Below are 18,403 nucleotides of genomic sequence, written 5' to 3' on the forward strand. Positions count from 1 at the left end.
TAGTTTGGATTTTTAGTAGAACAATGTAGTTTGAATTGTACTGCCATTAGCTCTACTAGAGATGACAATTACAATCAAATATTGAATTGTCCTAAATGCAGACATACATGGTAATGACTAGCTGTATTCCAATAAAGACACAGAAGTATTAAAAATACAAAATTAATGCTCTGTGAAAACACAAAATTTCTCTTCTTAACTTCTTCAATATAGGTATGAAAGTATTTTAAAAGTGGTTTCCAACTACCAACTTTGAATTTATCATTCTGACAGCTGAAGAAAATTACACAAAAATTATCAGGGATACAGTAAAAGCATGTTCTCTCGATCCCAAGTTATGCAGAATATATTGACAGCAAATTTAATATTTTTAACTATAATTTAATGTTCTTCTCCCTTCTACCTTTCTTCCAGGGATCCTGTTTTCCAGAGTTCTCTCACTAAATAAAATAACATTATCACTGAGTAGAGCTCTCACACTCAATTTTATAAACATGCATTTCCCAAGTCCCACCTCATTTTCTAGTTGTATTTCTACAATTTTTGATTTTACATAGGATGAATCCCTCTTCTTCACCACCATATACTTAAAAACCTTCCTGATGTGTCACACCTCAAGAGAGGTTCTCAGTGTCAGCTTTTCCTACAGAACCCACTGCCACCTGCAATGTTCCTCTCCAGCCACACTAAGTGAGACATTTCACAGAGAGACCATGTTGAGGAAAGTACCTGCACTCCTCCAGACTTTAAGATCACTACTACAGTCCTTAAATGGGGCATTGTACTAAAATTAAAGAACCTGCTGACCACTGCAGAAGATTTTGGGTTGCAGAGAAGAGGAATTATTTTCAACATGGCATCATATACTGTCAAATTACTGGGCTATTCATTGGAACTATGCTTTTCTTTGAAGCAAAGCCAGTTTAAATAATTGCTGCCTTCTTCCACTCTCCCAAGTTCCTCCTTTCACACTTTATCAACCATTTCATTATCCAGTTTAAAAGGCTGGGACCCAAACACTGCTGAACTGGCACAGTCGAGAGGTGACAACTATGGGTAAGGGCACAAATTTTTACTAGCTTTGTTGACAGAAAAATCCACTGGGGAATATTTTCCTAAAATCTACATGAATAAATAAAAAAAGTAAAAATGAAGAGAACATTTCATAAGGCAAAAAAGAAGCTTTGACAGTCCTCTATTAAACTGCAGAATGCAGCACTATAAAGAATTCTACCATGAAGCAAATTTTACATTCTAAAATTATTTGAACTAAACTACTCAACTGAAGCAAAATGCTAGAAGTAAATGCTAAAATAATTCAACTGGGGAACATTAAATACATCTTCTGAGAATACTATTAACACAAGCAACACTCTTAAATGGCATATTAGACATGAGAGCTAGATTTTCCATAGAGACATATAAATGCAAATCCTTCCAGTGGGTTAAATAAAAAGTATTTTGATTTCTACAACACATAACTAACTTTCAGAAATTTAAAAACTAATCTACTCCTCCGTAACCAACAGTTTTATGGGATCAGCCACCTTATCTGCCCAGAGACAAGTCCTTTTGAAGCCAGGTACTGCCACCAAGTGGTGGTGAAATTTGGATTTGCAAATCCAGTTATTCCTCACGTGTAGAGCATACAGAACTGAAAAACGTTCCTGCAGCTGCCAAATATGAGCAATGCTCAACTAACACAAGACATTTAAAAACTCTTTGAGTAATCCCTGCTGCCCCTCTCTGAACCTTCTTCAGCTCTTCTATGTTGTTTTTCAGTCACCTGACTACAAGAAGCAATACACATTACAATGCAATACAGTTCTGTGAATTCACAAATTCACAGAGCTGGATATAGGCTTTGTTTTGCTCCCTAATAAAGCACAGTAATTCCACTGATTTACTAACTATTCAGTTGTCATTTTTACTTCCACTGATTTACTAACTATTCAGTTGTCATTTTTACTGAACTCTGGCAATCTCAAGATCTCCCCCAAGCAATAGCAATACTAAACATCACTGCACTTATTCTTTTACACATTTTTCTGTCCTCTTGCTGTGAATGCAATCCTACAGGCATTCTCCTCAGAGACCAGCTTTTCCTTACTAAACACAGATCACCACCACTAAGATGAAAGGTCTTCAGAGTTTCATTCAGAAGACTTCATACTTAAAACTGCACTCAGTTATTTATACATCAGACTTTTCAACTAATTTTCTGTTTTTAAACCACTAATTAGATAACCACACAAATTAAAAAGAAACAGCATAAATTGCAATCTTTAAGTACTGAAAGCATTAGAAGGCAAAAGGATCAGCTGAATTTTATTGAATTTTACTGTCAATCCAAGTCCCTTTTCTAGCCATAATTCTTGTTTTACACCCGTCCTTAGATGAAGTTTGTCCTTTTGCAGAGTTCTATTCATTTGTTTTCTCAAAGCAGCACATTTCAGAAACCAGCAAAGTCAGGCTAAGGGAGTAAACATCTTCTACACGTAACTATATGCATAACACAGTGGTAGAGCTTATTTTTAATTGTGCATAGTTCAGAAGACAATTCATAATCAAAGTCCTGAATCAGTTATACATTATACAAAAGATCAACACTCAATAGAAGAGTTACTTTAAATTCCCCACAAAGCACTCTTCTATAATCAGTATTTTAAAGTTGACAGCAACAGCTCTGAAGAAGTCTTAGTGGAACAGAAGATATGAACAAAGCAGTTCATGTCTATTTTAATATGTACATACTACAATTTCAAGGCAATATTAAGTCTACATAATAATTGGAGCTTGGAATTGAGGAACGAACTCATTTAAGCAAATAGGTTCTCCCTCTCATCTCTTCAAAATATCAAGTCACTGCAAGCAGCTACATTCTGAGATGGCACATAAGTCAAACAATGAGCAGGAAACTTGAGGAGACAGCTTTGGCTTGTTACAGAGGTCTCTGTAGCTGAGTCCATCATGCCATGTCTCCAAAGTAGAGCTCACTGAACTGTGGTGCCTCACCTAAAGATCCGCTTGAAAGACTCGAGTTAAAACAGATTAAAGCTCATTGTTACATGTTTTACATAATTATATGGAGACAAGATTAATTTTATAGTTCAAATGATTCCTGGAGTAGCAAGTAAACTGAAGAGAAAAAGATAAGCTTCTTCATTCTTTTTCTCAAAATAACAGAGAAAGGGGGTGGAGGGGAGGGAGGAGGAAAAAGCCAGTTACAGGAAATTTTTCCTAGATGGACACTTTGCAATTGCAAATGGACACTTTAGTTCTACAAGCAGTAAATCTCCATAAACTTTGTCTTTCAAATGGCTTGCAAATGGCTTCCTAAAGACAGGAAGAGAGGACAAAATTCCAACAGAATTTCATTGTTTAAAACTTGAAATGCTATTGTGATAGTTGGTCAAATTTCGCAGTAATTTATTAATACATAAAGTGTAAGTTTAACATGCTGCTTTTACAGTGCAAAGTACACTTTCAGTACTTTGAAACCAGGTATATGTAGAGAACAAAATTATTTAAAGTGCTCGTAATTTTCTCTCTCAACAGCTAGAAGGACGTCTTGATAGCTTTTTAACTATAATAATTTGTGGGAGAAAAACATTATTATCATCATAATAAACAATGGGGAAAATACCTTTTGTTCTTCTTCTGGTTTTGTAGAAGTAACACTGCACCTTTACAGCACATACATATACATTATAGTAATCAAGATATAAATTTCAAGAGAATTTTCACTGACCACTTTTCTGCAGGTTTCACAGTATATGCAAATGGCATTTTTTGGGGAGAAAACCCACCAACACAAAACTCCTACTCACCTTTGCTTGCTTGATTTACATCATGCTGTTAAGATCTGCTTCCACATTAAAACAAACCTGCAAAATAAAACAAGAACTTACTGTACAGCTGTCATTGTTTTCTGCTTGTGCCCTAGACTATGAGACAAGACAGACAAAGAAGGGAGGTAAGAAATCCCGAGCCATAAAAGCATTCTATCTTTTTTTTATTTCAGGGTAAAAGTATCAACATTCCAGTGGTTTTCTCTCAAACACGTGTAATTAACAAAAAACATAGCTACAGGCATTGTGATTTTAAAAATCTACCAGGAAGTTGTATCAAATATACACTTGCTATTAAATTAAGTGGGCAGAACAGGGAAAAGGAAGTTGTATGGGAAGAAAAGCTCTGCATTTGCTACTAGTGCCTTCAAAGTCAGCTATTTCAAGGTCCCTGAACAAGGAATGATGCACAGAAAGGAAATTGTTACAAATGAATGCTTTAGAAAAATCTTTTTAGCAAAAATGATCAACATATCTGAGATTAAGTGTCGGAGGACTTGAAGCCTGGGCTTTTCTAATTTCTCACCTTTTCTAAGGCAAAGTTGCATTTATGATTCTAAAGGTTAGCTGGCCCACTTAAAAATTGTAATTTATTTATCTGCATAAAAGCTGATCAATGGTAGATGAACTTGTTTTGCTCATGTATCTTTAGAACTAACTATACAAGGTCATTTTTCACTTCCTATTTGGAAATTTTGAAGAGACTCCAAAAACAACTGAAGCTGCACAAAAGCAAGAATGGATTTGGGTATGGTATCTCTACAGAACTGGGTCTACTAATGAAGACACAGCTGGCAGCACAGAGGGTGCTCTACAGAAAGGGTAGGTTGTTCTTATCTAGACGATATGCTTAGGGCATCATCAGAACTGACTCTGGAAGAAGTAACCATCATCACACACCTTATCTCATTTTATTCACTCACAGCTTTTTGATTCAGAATTCCCCAATCAATCTGCAACTCTCTAGAAGTCCCTTGCCTAAATCACAAAAACAAAGAGCAAGGGAAGACAGACTTTTCAAAAAAGCCTGACTGGGTAATATAAAATAACAGAAGATAAGTATTTAAGCTCCTCTTCCTAGACCCAGGACTGTGTCCTAAGTATCACAATAAACTGCAGCTTTATGCATGAATGTTACTCAGTAAACATACTCATTTCTCAAGTAAGATTTATTACAGAAAAAATACAATTATTTGGTCAGATTTTAAAGTAATATTCATTCACCTAGAGAAGCAGAAGAGTTACTTTCAAACAGCAGTGGAGCTCTATTGCATGTTACAGAAAATAAATGCAAAGCTATAGTTATATTCCCACAAAAATAACATCCTCCATATATGAAGAGACAAAACAACTTTCAAAAAAATCAGAACAAAAGTCAACAGTCATGGCTTTACATGATCAAACACTATGATGAGCACTAAATCAGACATCTCAGTAAGCCTGTGCACTTTGGCTGGGGAGTGACAACCCCAGTCTAACACTTCCTTAATTAAGAACTACAATGCCTCCTCCCCCGTGCAAAATGGCCTCAACACCTACATCTTCTAAACTTTGCAATGAATTAAACATTAGTAATAACTGTTCTCAACACAGATTTCATGGCTTGTGACTCAAGTGCAGACAAAATCTTTCAGTCAAAGAAGTGAGCCCAGACAACTGCAGATCACTGGGGTGATACAGCAGTACAGTGTCAGTACTCTCTGTAGCAGCCCTTCAACAGCAACACTTTATTTTGGATCAATCAATTGACTAAGTACAGGGTATTTTATGAGAACAATCTATCTAGAGGACACTCTTATACTCACTGAAGGTGCACTTTGCAGAAAACTCAAATGCAAGTACTCTTGCATTTCAGTATTCTTTGGATCACAGGGAGCTCACAAACCACGCTGGGGATAAATCTACATCAGGCACAGAGGGAAAGAGAAGGAAAAAGAGAAGATGGGCCATCATAATTAGGATATTGTCCAGCTGAAGAAGAGGTGACAAGTTTCACAAAGAGATCACCAGCAAGTAAACTACTGAAGGACCAAAGGGCTGGTCACTGTAGCCCCACATCAAAAACTTCAAAGGGCCCTACAGAATTAACTCCCCTTTTTGGGATTTCAAAGCCTCTGATGTACAAAGCTCCACCCAATGCAAGATGGTACTTGCAGTGTCATGCAAACATCTTCATGAAGGCAACACAATCCACAGCATACCAGATCTTAGCCCAAACTATTGACAGCATCGAGACTGTTTAAAGCCACCCACCTACACTACTTAACCAGCACTCACATCTCCTCTCAAAGGTCTTTCTGCTGTCAAATAAGATTTCTCTCACTCCACTACAAACTCTAACACCTACTATTAATTTCAAGGGTGATGACATTTGAAATAACTGAGCGCCTGACAGTCTTTACCAGGAGATTTGAGAAAGGTAGTTCTCCAAAAATTTCCTTAAGGAAAGGCAAAGATTTCAACATCATAAATGCTTCTGCTTCAATTTGCCTGTCTTAATTCTTATTATCAGGAAAGGAAGTGGGAATGAAAGTCACTCTCCCATACCAGGTAATAAAAGAGGGCATGAAAAGGGTGACAGAACTGAGTAAGAAATGTAGTTACAGAGCATTCACCTGAAGGCCTTGATATTCAGAATGAGAAGGGGGTCCACAGCAGGGAAAAAGGACTGCTGTAAAATGGTCGGGCTTCTGATAAGCAGCTTCCTGTTCTGATATGGGCAGTGAACAGGAAGTGGAAGAAAAACGAAATGGTAGAGATGAAAGAGATCACAAATGCACCCCCAGTGATACTAACCAAAAAAAGATGGACTGAAAACTCCTGCTATAATGAAGTATCTCCTAACAGCACATACCCTCCCTCTCCGAGGAAAAAGTTTAACCAACACTAGAATGAAAAGGTGCACAATGACTAAGTAAAGTTTGTTGTAATAACAACAGTTTTGACCCATTTGTTTACTATGCAGCCCTTATTTCATAACAGATCTGCGTTGTAACTGACATTTCCACATCCATCTGGGAAAAGGCACCATCACCTTAACGACCACCTTTTCCTGGAATGAATGCAGCTAGGAATGTAATTCATATGGAAGCTTCTTAGGTGGTTTATTCCATGGGTTTTGTTTTGCTGTGTGTTGCTGTTTAACACAAAACCAGTTTTGCCCCTATAGCTGATTATGGCTGTGTGGGAAGAAATGAAGAGGAAGAAACAAAGACTAGAATAACAATACTATTCAAACTACTTTTGTTGATATCAACTGTGGCTAAACAGTCAATTCCACCAGCTTGACACAACATAGCAAAAAGGCTTGCAACTGTAGACTTGACTTCATGGCTTAGAAAATTTGATTAGTTAGTCCAGAGTGGCAGCTACATTTACTAGGGTATGACCCTCCCAGCATTAAATTCAAATGCAGGGTGTGGAATAAATTTCATTCTAATATCTGCTCTGCTGCAGCTCAGGAAACAAATCTATACTCTTACAAAAATCTAAGAATACTAAATATCAATGCAGGAAAAAACAGCCAGCAGAAAGCAGAGATTACTAAGGCTATTACAAGAAAGCCAGAAGTTCCTGCCAAAACTGTATGTGCAGTATCAGGGATAAAGTAATATCAGGAGACAACTGAAAAGGCAAAAACTCAGCTGATGAGAGTCCTACATCAGTTGATACAGCTGAAAAGCTCTTTAAATACAAGCCTATACTGCCATTTTCCAAACAAGTAGTCAGCAATGACCTTGTCTGTACAAAATGTAGTTTCCTGCTCTATATTTGCAGAAGGAGCTTTGATCATCTTTGATTTCTATTTAAAAAGTATAAAAACAACTTAATCTACATTCTGTACCCAAAATATCTAGAACTAACAGCCAATGTAGACTAAACAATCATTTGAATTTAAACATGAGGTTTTCTAAAACCACAAAATTAATCCCTTTCAAGAATTTGTAGAAACTCTCAATCTATGCTATTCCAACTGTAGTTTAACCAACTGAATTATATATGCCACAATCCCATTTACCAAAATTAAATTTGTAAAGAAAAAATAAAAATCACTCTTCTTTAAACAGTTAATGAAGAGCAATACTTAAGAATAGGCAGTATACCACAGTCTGAATTACCCAGAAGCCAAATTAAGCAAAAGCTTAATAACATGAAGAGACAAAATTTAAATCTTTACTGGAGATACTCCTGACTTCAAAGAATCTGCAGTGAGTGAACAAAAGCAAGCAAGAAACTGCAAGAGAGAAGACTGTCTCCTACATTTTGAATCTCCTGCTAGATTTTGAGAGTTATCTGAAAAATAGTTCAAAGAAGTTACAGTTCTTCCTTTGTCTGCTCATCACAGTAAAAGCCACACACACAGTTCCCAAAGCTGTGGTAGGGCTTTCACGTGGAAATGTTGAAATCTCTCATTTTTCTACTCGTAGAAAGTTTTGCTTTTTGACAACACTCCATATGGGACAGTGAAGCACTTCAAGGAAACGTGTGACAGCATAGGAAATGAACACAACTGATCATAGCTCAGACTGGGAAGCTGTTTCAGTCCAAACAAGATTACAAGTAGTTGAATGCAACATTAATAGGAATATCACAGTAGGGAAAAGAGTAGTCTCATAGAGTAGCTTGAATGGAAAAAAAGGAACCTCTGTTTATATCATCAATTAGGTCTAACAAGTGACTTAATAATTATTTCAAAAATGTGCCTACCATAAATTTAAAAAAATTGAAAAGTCATCACAGTGAAAAGTATTCTGGTAGGAAGGAGTTTGGACTACCAAAATACATGGGTTGAAAAGGTTATTTTTCCCCTCTATCAGTAAAGAGATCAGATGCAAACATTCGAAGACGTACACAACAGACACACAATAAAGATGCAAAGATGTCTACAGAGAAGCAAGGGGAAACAAACAATCTGAGAGCTATTTACTTTATCCAGTAAGCAAATATGTAACAATGAACACACAAATGAAAGCATCATAAAAGCAGTAAGCTGAAGCCTCAGTTTGAAGATGTGAGTCCTGAAAACATTTAGAATTCCAAGACCTTATGAGAAAATACTACCATGCTGTTTCTGAAGGTTACTTATGAATGCAGTTTCTCCCCTCAGCTAACATGAACACAATATTCTAAGTATCATTGATATCAAAAAGTTTACAGTCCATCAATACCCTACTAAATTGAATGGCATTCTTCACAATGAGATTTACCATAAACAATAAGCTACAGGGAAATAATTCACCATCTTTATAATTTCTCTGCCCATTTAAGCTACAAATCAATCTACCACTTGCATAATAAACATCCATACATTTTCAGTTACCCTTCAGCCTATTCATTTTGACCACATGAACTAGCTCTTCATTTACTGCACTTACACACCTTAAATATAAGAGCTTTTCTTAAATGGGGAAAGCTTAAATGCCAGAATGACATCATCTCTCCATTCCACTCCAAACTACTAATGGCACTGTACATATCCTTGGCATCATCCTTGTCTCTGAACACTCCTCTGTTCATTATGCTGGCAGCAAAATCTTGTCAATACCCTACCTGTACAGGAACTGCCTCTACCCTTCCAGTTATACAATCACTCTGTGCCCACTAATACATATATTCCTTCACCATACATCATCCTGTAAGCTTTACACAGAGCACCTCAAAATACAGTGACATACACTATGACTATAAGCACTGCAAAAAAGGATTCCAGAAGACATTTACAAAATCTTCCCTACCTTGTAAGAAACTGGACTATGGTTCCTTAAAAATTTTTAGTCCAAGTTTGCACCTCTCATTTCTCAGATGAAAAATAACTAAAACTGCAAACCAGGAAAGCTTGATCACTGAAGTGCTTTCCAAGGAACCAACAGCCTTAAGTAAAAACCATGCATTTTGTGTCCTAAACAAAAAAAGCAAGCTCTTAGAAACATCTGAGGCAACCTCTTATATTTCAAGGTTTGTTTTTAAAAACTAAACTGCACAGTGATGGTACACATTTTTAGTCATGTCCTCTCCTTTCTCCAGAACTACAGAATTTTAATAAAAACACGAAGTTTTTATTAAAGTTAAGCATAAAAGTAAACAAAGTTTAAGCTAAGATTGTGTCCATCAAATTACTGCATCCCCTTTAGTGTACCACTAAGCAACACCATTCCACAGCTCAAACATCTGTCTTCACATACTACTCATTTTTCTACAACTTCCAAGTTTTATCTTATGCATATTTGGCACACATTACTGTAAACAGTTTATCAGCCACACCTCTTACTGAATCAATCCAGTGCCTTTTCAGTCAAAGAAGTCTGAGAGAGAACCAAAACCACAAAGATGAAGAAAGTACAGAAAAATGGGATCTTCTCTAGGTATAAAACACATACATATGGGACTTTGAAGAAGAGCAGACACAGTTTACTGTCAGACCAAACCTGTCCTCAAACTGCCACCTGTGGAATCCTGATAGAGACAGAAATTATTATTCACACATTCACTGAACTTGACATATCCCTTTCCTGGTGTACTCCACAAAGTAACTCTGAAATTCCTCATTGTAACTGCAACCTATTAAACGAAAACCTGCAAGAAGTTTATGACACAATGCATACACAGATGTCCTTATCAAGCAAAGTACAATGCAGTTTCCCAAGTAGATTCCACTCAATAATCTGACCCTTATTTATATATCTTGAACCTTATTTATAAATCCTCAAACAGAATTTAGGTTGGGCATATTTATTTCAGACTCAAAATATAAAAAAATCTTAAAAAAAAAAAAAAGCTTTGCTGCACGCAGAAAAAACACTCAGGGATTAATTTTAGAAAGCCAGAATTATGTTACCATATAAACATATTTTATGAAATACTATCTCGTTACTGTTTTTTTTCTTGCAAGTTGTTTTATAAGGACATTATGTTTATTATTAAAATTTAAAACCATTAGGCAATTTTTTTAGTGTAGAAAAGGCAGTAATGAGGTTTTAAAAGATATTTACTAGAAATTAGTTTCTCCACTAAGCAGACTGGCATTCTAAACCAAAAATGCCTGATGATATCCATTACATCTAAATGGATTAAAATATCTGCTCCCTGTAATGACATTTTTACTTCAAGGCAGTATCTCGCACAACATTTCTAACAGTAGTTAAAGCAGCACATTAATAATCACGCCATGTTCTTCCAGTAGCAACAATAATTTCTGGTAGCCATTTTCTTTCCAGCTTTAACACTGTCTCAAAGCCAATAGTCCTTCCTGCAACCCCAGTACAAACCAAAGGCAGCAAACTGCTCTGCGGTCCTCCCTGGCTACACTCTCCAGCTGCCTCCCTCCAGACCGTCTCCAGTCCAGTGTACTCACCTAGCAGCACTCTCCAGCGCTGCACTCCACTCAGTTTCAGTTTACACTAATGGAAGTGTAACAGCATGGCAGTTCCCTTTTTAAAAAACCCCAAACGACCCAACCCCCACATTTAGGAGACTGAACAGTTTGCTACTAAAGGATACTTTAAGGGGAGGGCAGCGCTGTAGTTCATTATTGTCACCTGCAGGCGCTGAGAACACAGAGCCCAGCACAGGATCACCAAGCCGCAGGCAGCGCCTCAGTCACCGCACCGACTGCAGCCACCAACCCCCGCAGAACACAGATTACAACACCAAAGCCAGTGCTGGAGCCAAAAACAACTTCTTAATAGACCTATTCTGAGTATCTCTGAATTTTCTACGTTGTAAGGCAGACACATTCATTTCCAAGTCTTCTCTGTGTTTCTAAAGCCCTAAAAATGACAAAACTTGAAACACTTTCTTGAATTAAGACTGCAATGCAGATTTCAAAAAAAGGTTGAGCCTAAAATCCTACAGCTCAAAATTAGTGATAAATGACTATTTTCTTCTTTCCTTAAAAAAAAAAAAAAAATACCAAAAAATCTCCCCTTCTTGCTATCATGACAGTTTGAAAAAAAGCAGTAGAGACCAGAAAGTAAGTTACATAAACATTTGTAACAGCAATGGCAGGAAATAGTGAACTGGTATTAACACATAAGTACCCCCTACAAAACAGGATCCTAAGCCCAAATTCAGTTCCTCACAAGTTTGTTCCAGTTGAAAGGGTAGCTATGCTGGGATCACGAGCTCTAATGCCTGCCGTTGTCTGTCTAGACAGCATTTCTGACATTTCCTGACCATAGCAGGAAAGAGAATCTCCTGTTCCTAGCCTCAAAGGAAGTGTATTTTCTGTGCCCATGAAAATGTAAAATCTAACAAAAATTTCCTAGAGATTTCACGCACACTTTTCAAAAGTATTCACAAAGCTTTGCTCATTAAGTGCTAAGAAATGTCTCATTAGGAGCTTACACTTAGAATGAAGGAAGGCTTATGGTGAACACTGAATTGGTGCAGCTCTGATATCCCTATGACAGTACCTTCCAGCAGAGGACAGACACCCTGAGTATCAGTCCCTGTAAACAGCACTACTAACTCTCAAACAGCCTTCCTCCTTATCAGAGGACTAAGCTGTGACTACAATGAATGTTCCAAGAAGAAAATAAACACATAAAACAGTCCCCAAAAAATACAAATTCCAAACCAATCACCTAAAACTATAAATTCCAGCACTGCCAGTCTTCTAGCAAAATCTTTCTTCCACATAAAATATACACATATTTCATACAACAGAATTCAGCCACTGCTTACCAGATTTGAAGTGAAGCTACAAAATGCTTCCTAATTGGGTTGATATATAAGCTATAATCTTTACAATCTATGAAAGAGCACTTCAGGGAGCCACATATAGTTAGCCAGTAGCATAAGGACTTCCCTTTATTTTGCTGGAGCCTGCTTTTTGGTAACAAAGGAATGATTTTGGTGGAGAAGGAAAGGTATAATATGCTGTCAACCTTAATAGCCATTGAAAAAGTAAAAAATCCATTCCTTGCTGAGCTGCTCAGTGTTCATTTTTGGTTTGGTGACACTGTAAGTTTCCAGCACTGTCATGGCCTACATAAATAGGTAAAAACTATTTCCTACCTTAGATAAGCTGTGGCAATGCAACATAATTTAGCCAGCAGTGTTTTATTTTACACCTTCATGCCAGATAGCTGCATTAGTGTTTTCAGAATGGGAACAAGTAATTTTACAACTGAGGTTATTCTACCAGACCTGGCAAGCAAACTGGGTCAAATGCTTCCACATCCCTCTTTGAAATGTAGTTTGTGACCACTGTCATGAGCACTCAATCAAGCCAGTCACACACCACCAGCACCACAACCACAGTTCAGGTCTGACACAGCATCCACATCTCGTAAGCTCCTATTCACGATCGCTGTGTTCAATTGGACAGGCTCCACAAGCTTTATTACTAATGTACTCATCATACAGGAGTGTTTCCTACAGTGAAATGTCACAGAGTTTACTAAAGTTACTGCCTTTGCTACAAAATTATTCCATGAAAAGCATTTTGCTATGAAGAAGGTGTTTTCAATATCTACCCCGAGGACTCGATACTCAAGGTATGCAGAACCTTGAGGTCTACTTTCTAAACTGTTTAATAAACATCTCTGGAGTCTCCATGCAAGATTGCAAGAAGATGCAGCAGTTCTATGCAGGCTTCACTTCAAGATCAGGGTTTAATTAATATTTTTCTTCTCAGCATTGAACCCTTTAAATGCTTGTGGACTTATTCACTTCCTTTTGTTTCAGGGAAAAGCTTAAGATCTTTGATTATTTTGCTATTTTAATTAGTTCTTCCAAATACACGAAGGGAAATGGAAAAACTTGGTACTTCCAGCATGCCACACCAGTTATCCTCACCTGTGCATATCCAGCCCATTGGCTGTCCTTGATTTGTCCATTTTCCTAACCAGAGCAGGTTTCCCAACCAAACTTTCAAAAGTAGCTCAAGAAACAGGAGAGACAAGACAGATACTCTAAGCCTATTTCATATGCTCTACAGTGGATTACTAGGATAGCACGAAAGGACTGGATCTGCATGGGCTAAGACTGTGTAAAATCCAAGAGTATAAATGGCACAAGTCATTCACATCATTACTGTTTCAGAATATAGAAATGGTTTTTCAATTGAAGCAAAGAAACCTGTATGTTTCCCGCCCTAAAAAGGACATAACCCCAAGACAGAAATATTTTCTTCTAGCACGTAAACAGATTACATTATTTGCAGTAATAACAAAGCTCCTTAAAACAAACCAAAGTCAGCACCAAAGATAAAGGAAACCCTGCCATTGTCTTGAACATTCACAGTTAAAAAACCTCTGAATACCTTGTTCAAAGGCTTCATAAATTCACAATGACTAACATGTCCCCAAAAGCTTAGTGTCCTACATCAACTGAGGTTCTGGGCCTTCTTTTGGGCCCCTAAATACAGCTGACTATTTGCCTACTGACTGGCCCCAGAGCTACTATGTTTCATCATCATTGGGAATTTCGTAAGCATACAAGTTAGATTTCAAGACCTCCTCTTTTCCACTGAAGAAAATATAACCAATACTTAAGTGCTGAGAGAGTATGTATGAATATGAAATCTGGTTAAAATGGATAAAAGGAGCAAGAATAACTTTACCTCAAGTTCAAAGACAACATATGGAAGCACACTAAATTAAAGCAATTCTGATAAAAAAGTTCAGAACTTACTTAATACCTACTTCAAACAGTTTCAGAGAAAACAAGAGCCATGAATGACACTGCAGAACTCTGACAAAAGTACAGAAACACATAAGGGATTGTTAAAAATTTAAGGAATAACCTGTCTTTATCCTCAGATTCAAAAAACTAAAGTAATTCCAAGAACAAGTAAAGCAGAAAACGAAGTTACAGCACAGAACAGTTCCACTTCTCCAAAATTAAGCCTTCAGAATATACTAACCAAAGCTCTTCCTTGAACCAGAAAACTCTTTGGAATTTATGACATTTAGAGGAAAACAGTGATATTTGTTTCCTTGATTTTTTTATGAGGTATAGGCAGCCACAAAGCACTCAGATTTGTACTTTGGTCTTGAAAAGCCAAGAGGGTTTAGGGGTGGAGGTTTTTTTGTTGTTTTCTGGTCAGGGTTTTTTTTGGGGGGGTGGGGAGGGCTGAGAAGTGAGGTGGGTTTTTTACATTAATAGGATTGTCCTGTGGAAAAGTACTGGTAACTTTAACAGTTTTGCATTCTTTCAAATAGCTGCTGATTTAAGATCATACAGGTTTGGTTTTTGAATGGTAAAATCTCCTTTAAGGACAGGAAGAAATGCTAATGAATCTACAGTGACAGGAAACATGAAGAAAAAGAACAGCCTCAAGCAGGTAAAAACCAGAGCACTCCTTCCTGCTGAAAATGGCATTCTGGAAAATTACTTTTAAAAACTGAAGGAAAGTTAAGGTAAAACTGTTTGTCATAACAAAAATGAAACCACAGAGATATTTCTTTGGACAAAAGCACCCTAGCTCCTGGTACTAGTAGCACTAAGTTGGAAAAAAACTTTGATCAAAGAAGATCATGGAAACCCCAACACAGGTGATCTCTAATTAATCCTCCCTTCTTTATATTTACATCCTTTGAAAATAGCATGCATCAGCACACTTCAGGAGCAGCTTATTAGATGGACCTAAAGCAAAGTTACTAGAAATATATTAAATAGAACTTTATTTAAAACAGTACCCAGTATCATAAAGATCAAAGCAATCACCTTGCAGAAGTCAAACAAACCTATTTCTCTCTAAATGACACAAAAAAACCCCCAAAACAACTAAAACCCCCAAACTAACTCATCATTAATGCTCTAAATGACATGAAGGAAGGTCCTGCTGTGATACTGCAGTAATTATGCAAAACTATCAACTCAGCTCTCTCATTTCCTAATGGACATAGCTGAACTTCTGAAACGACTAAAGAACCCGGATGCCTTCAGTTTTACTGAATGTCAGCACATTATCCTAAGTATTGTCTTCATTTGAACTTTGTATGATGTTCCAAAACACAATATTCCAACTTTAAATTGTTTGTCTATATACAAATATTGATAAATAGCTATAAAGATATACAGACAAAGAAACACAACTGCTTATTTGTTCTTGACTTAACTCCTTACTAGACAAGTCGTCATCTCTGCTCACCTCTGGTAACACTTCATTGGACTAAAAAAATGGAAGGCAAATTCCAAAGTTGTTTTTAGTGTCTAAAAGACATTTCTAAAAATGAATTATCACAGTACCTGTATGGTATTTTTAGAAATACTGTGACGTTTCAGTTATATAGGAACCTGAATGGCTTATCCCAAGTATCATTTCTATTTTTACACTCTCCTTTGTGCAAAAATACATTATACCTTTTAGTGCTCATTACTGCTGGTAAAACATTGAAAAGCAATAGCAGTCCTACTGCTACAGTAGAGAGAGATACCTGGAGAACAGTTTTTTTCAGGACAAGCTGTTCTTCTTCGTCTCCAAATCTTACACATGCCAGGAAAGAAAATCTCTCTCATCCACCAGCTCTTTCAGCCACATGTACAGCAGTGAGAATCACACTGAACATCCCCAGCAAGCCTCACCACCTCCAAAGTCTGGGAACAAGGGCCTGGCATTTAGGGGAACATAGCACAGACCACTAGTGATGTACTTACTTCAAAACACTAACAACAGGAAAGGTCTCTAAGAATCCATGCTAAAGCAGCTCACCAACAAGTCAACTACTTTTCATCACCTGAATCACTACTGTCCAACACAGTCAAGGCTTTACAAGGACACAGAAGAAGCCAATCACTATCCTAAACCACTCTTGTATGAAAACAAGTTAAAGAAAACAAATGCTCAATAGTTTCCTCAAAGCAAAGATCTAGAACGACCACGGACAGTACCTGCTTTCTTCGGTTTACGTAACACACAGGCAACCTCTCCACCTCTGTTTCTGCAGCATTTCAGCTCAGCTTGCATTCCAGACATTCAGTTCTACTCCCTCCCATTTTGTAATTGCTCCAAACCCTTCCAATTTTTTCACTGTGGCTTATCTAGGTTAACTCACCATCACATGTCTCCCCAACTTATGTTTCCCCTTTTACCCCAGCAAAAAAACTGCCACAACATAATATTTTTTTTTGTTAATAACTACCTGATTACCTGATTAGGGAGTTTTAACTGTCATTTTGTTCTCAACTTTCTACATAATGAGAAACTGTTTAAAAAGTAATTTCAGAATGCTAATATTCACTACAATTCATACACAGTGCAGTTATTTTCATTACGTGCCACAGAGTCTCAAAGTTTTGCCCAAGAACACAAAAGATCAGGTGATTTCAATATGTCAAGAAGCATGGTATGAAAAAGGAAGCAAAAGAGGGCAGAGTACTCACTTCAGTGTGGGAGAAAACTGCGAGAAGCCAGCTGCAGAACTGCCACTTCCCACTCCCTGTGATAGCACACACAATCAAGACTTTTTCACAGACACACTCACAGCTATGGTATTAAAACAAAAACCCCAGCACTTCTGTGTGAAGAAAAAAAGTTATTTACACTGGAACTTTGCAGGCAGAGCCTGTCCTCTGTTGAAAATATTGTTTCTAAAACCAAGCTGACTGGGTAGCAACAACAAAAACACAGCTGTTGGGAAAAAACACCCCTCCTCTACCCTCCCTACCAATTATCACAGGGAGAACACAGAATCTGGTGTCTGGTGAAGGCTCCTAAGAACATTCATAAGAATAGAAGATATTATTATAAGCATAAATACAATGACCTACATAAGAATAAACACAATAATAAATACAACAACCTACCACCACTGTTTTGGTTGTTGGGAGCTTAATTTTAAGATACAAATTCTATAGATTACCACACTCCTCTGACTGAAAAGAATAAATTCAGAAAACTAAGTTAATTTCCACACTCTTCTGACTGAAAAGGATAAATTCAGAAAACTAACTTAATATCTGAGACAGTTCCTGAAACTGAACAGTCACAAAACTGTTGTATATGCCCACATTTGAAGATGAAGAAAGGTACTGGCAACAAACGTTATAAACATTGAGGGCTTTCCAAAAGTAAGCACCAAAAATTGTATCACATAGCGCTCTCAGGAGAGCTGAGTAGAAACAGAAGCAAACAGCAGAAATATACAGAGGACAACCACTCCAGAAAATAAAAACTGAAGCTAAAATAGAAAAAAAAAACTGATCAGCCAGAACACCCCAACCAAAACAATGAAAACCCTAACCATAACCACCACCCATCACCCACTGACTGCAACCAGGCAAGTAACAGACAGCAGCCACTTCCTACCAGCAGCAGCAAGGAGCAGATTCAGAGCTGCCACGCTTTACCAGCGGACATAAGGATCAGTTTTCCAAAAGCAGTCACCTGACCTCCTGCTGTATGCCTTTTCTGGAAAACTCAGCCCTGTCCCTACCAAAGAGCCACACTGGGAAAGCAGATGGGATAAAGCACAATTCAATGCCATCAATGTACCAAAATATTATTCTGTGAAAAAGCAGGAGGGACTCATTGCTACATTTCAATGATTACATTTGCTAAGGAATTCCTTGTCTTTCACTCAAACCAAAAATGGATGCATCAGGTA

General features: G+C 37.3%; 1 protein-coding gene across 13 annotated transcripts in view; it reads right to left on the bottom strand.

The window, feature by feature from the left end:
- The window catches only part of ZNF644 (zinc finger protein 644), a 74,322-nt gene that overhangs the window by 22,654 nt on the left and 33,265 nt on the right, over window positions 1-18,403 (bottom strand). For all 13 annotated transcript variants that reach the window (XM_059854216.1, XM_059854209.1, XM_059854215.1 and 10 more), the window contains exon 2: window positions 3,831-3,887. The gene's annotated coding sequence lies outside the window, so the exon portion shown is untranslated. The remainder of the gene's footprint in view (window positions 1-3,830; window positions 3,888-18,403) is intronic.

Source organism: Haemorhous mexicanus, chromosome 9 (genome assembly GCF_027477595.1).
Source record: "Haemorhous mexicanus isolate bHaeMex1 chromosome 9, bHaeMex1.pri, whole genome shotgun sequence".
NCBI lineage: Eukaryota > Metazoa > Chordata > Aves > Passeriformes > Fringillidae > Haemorhous > Haemorhous mexicanus.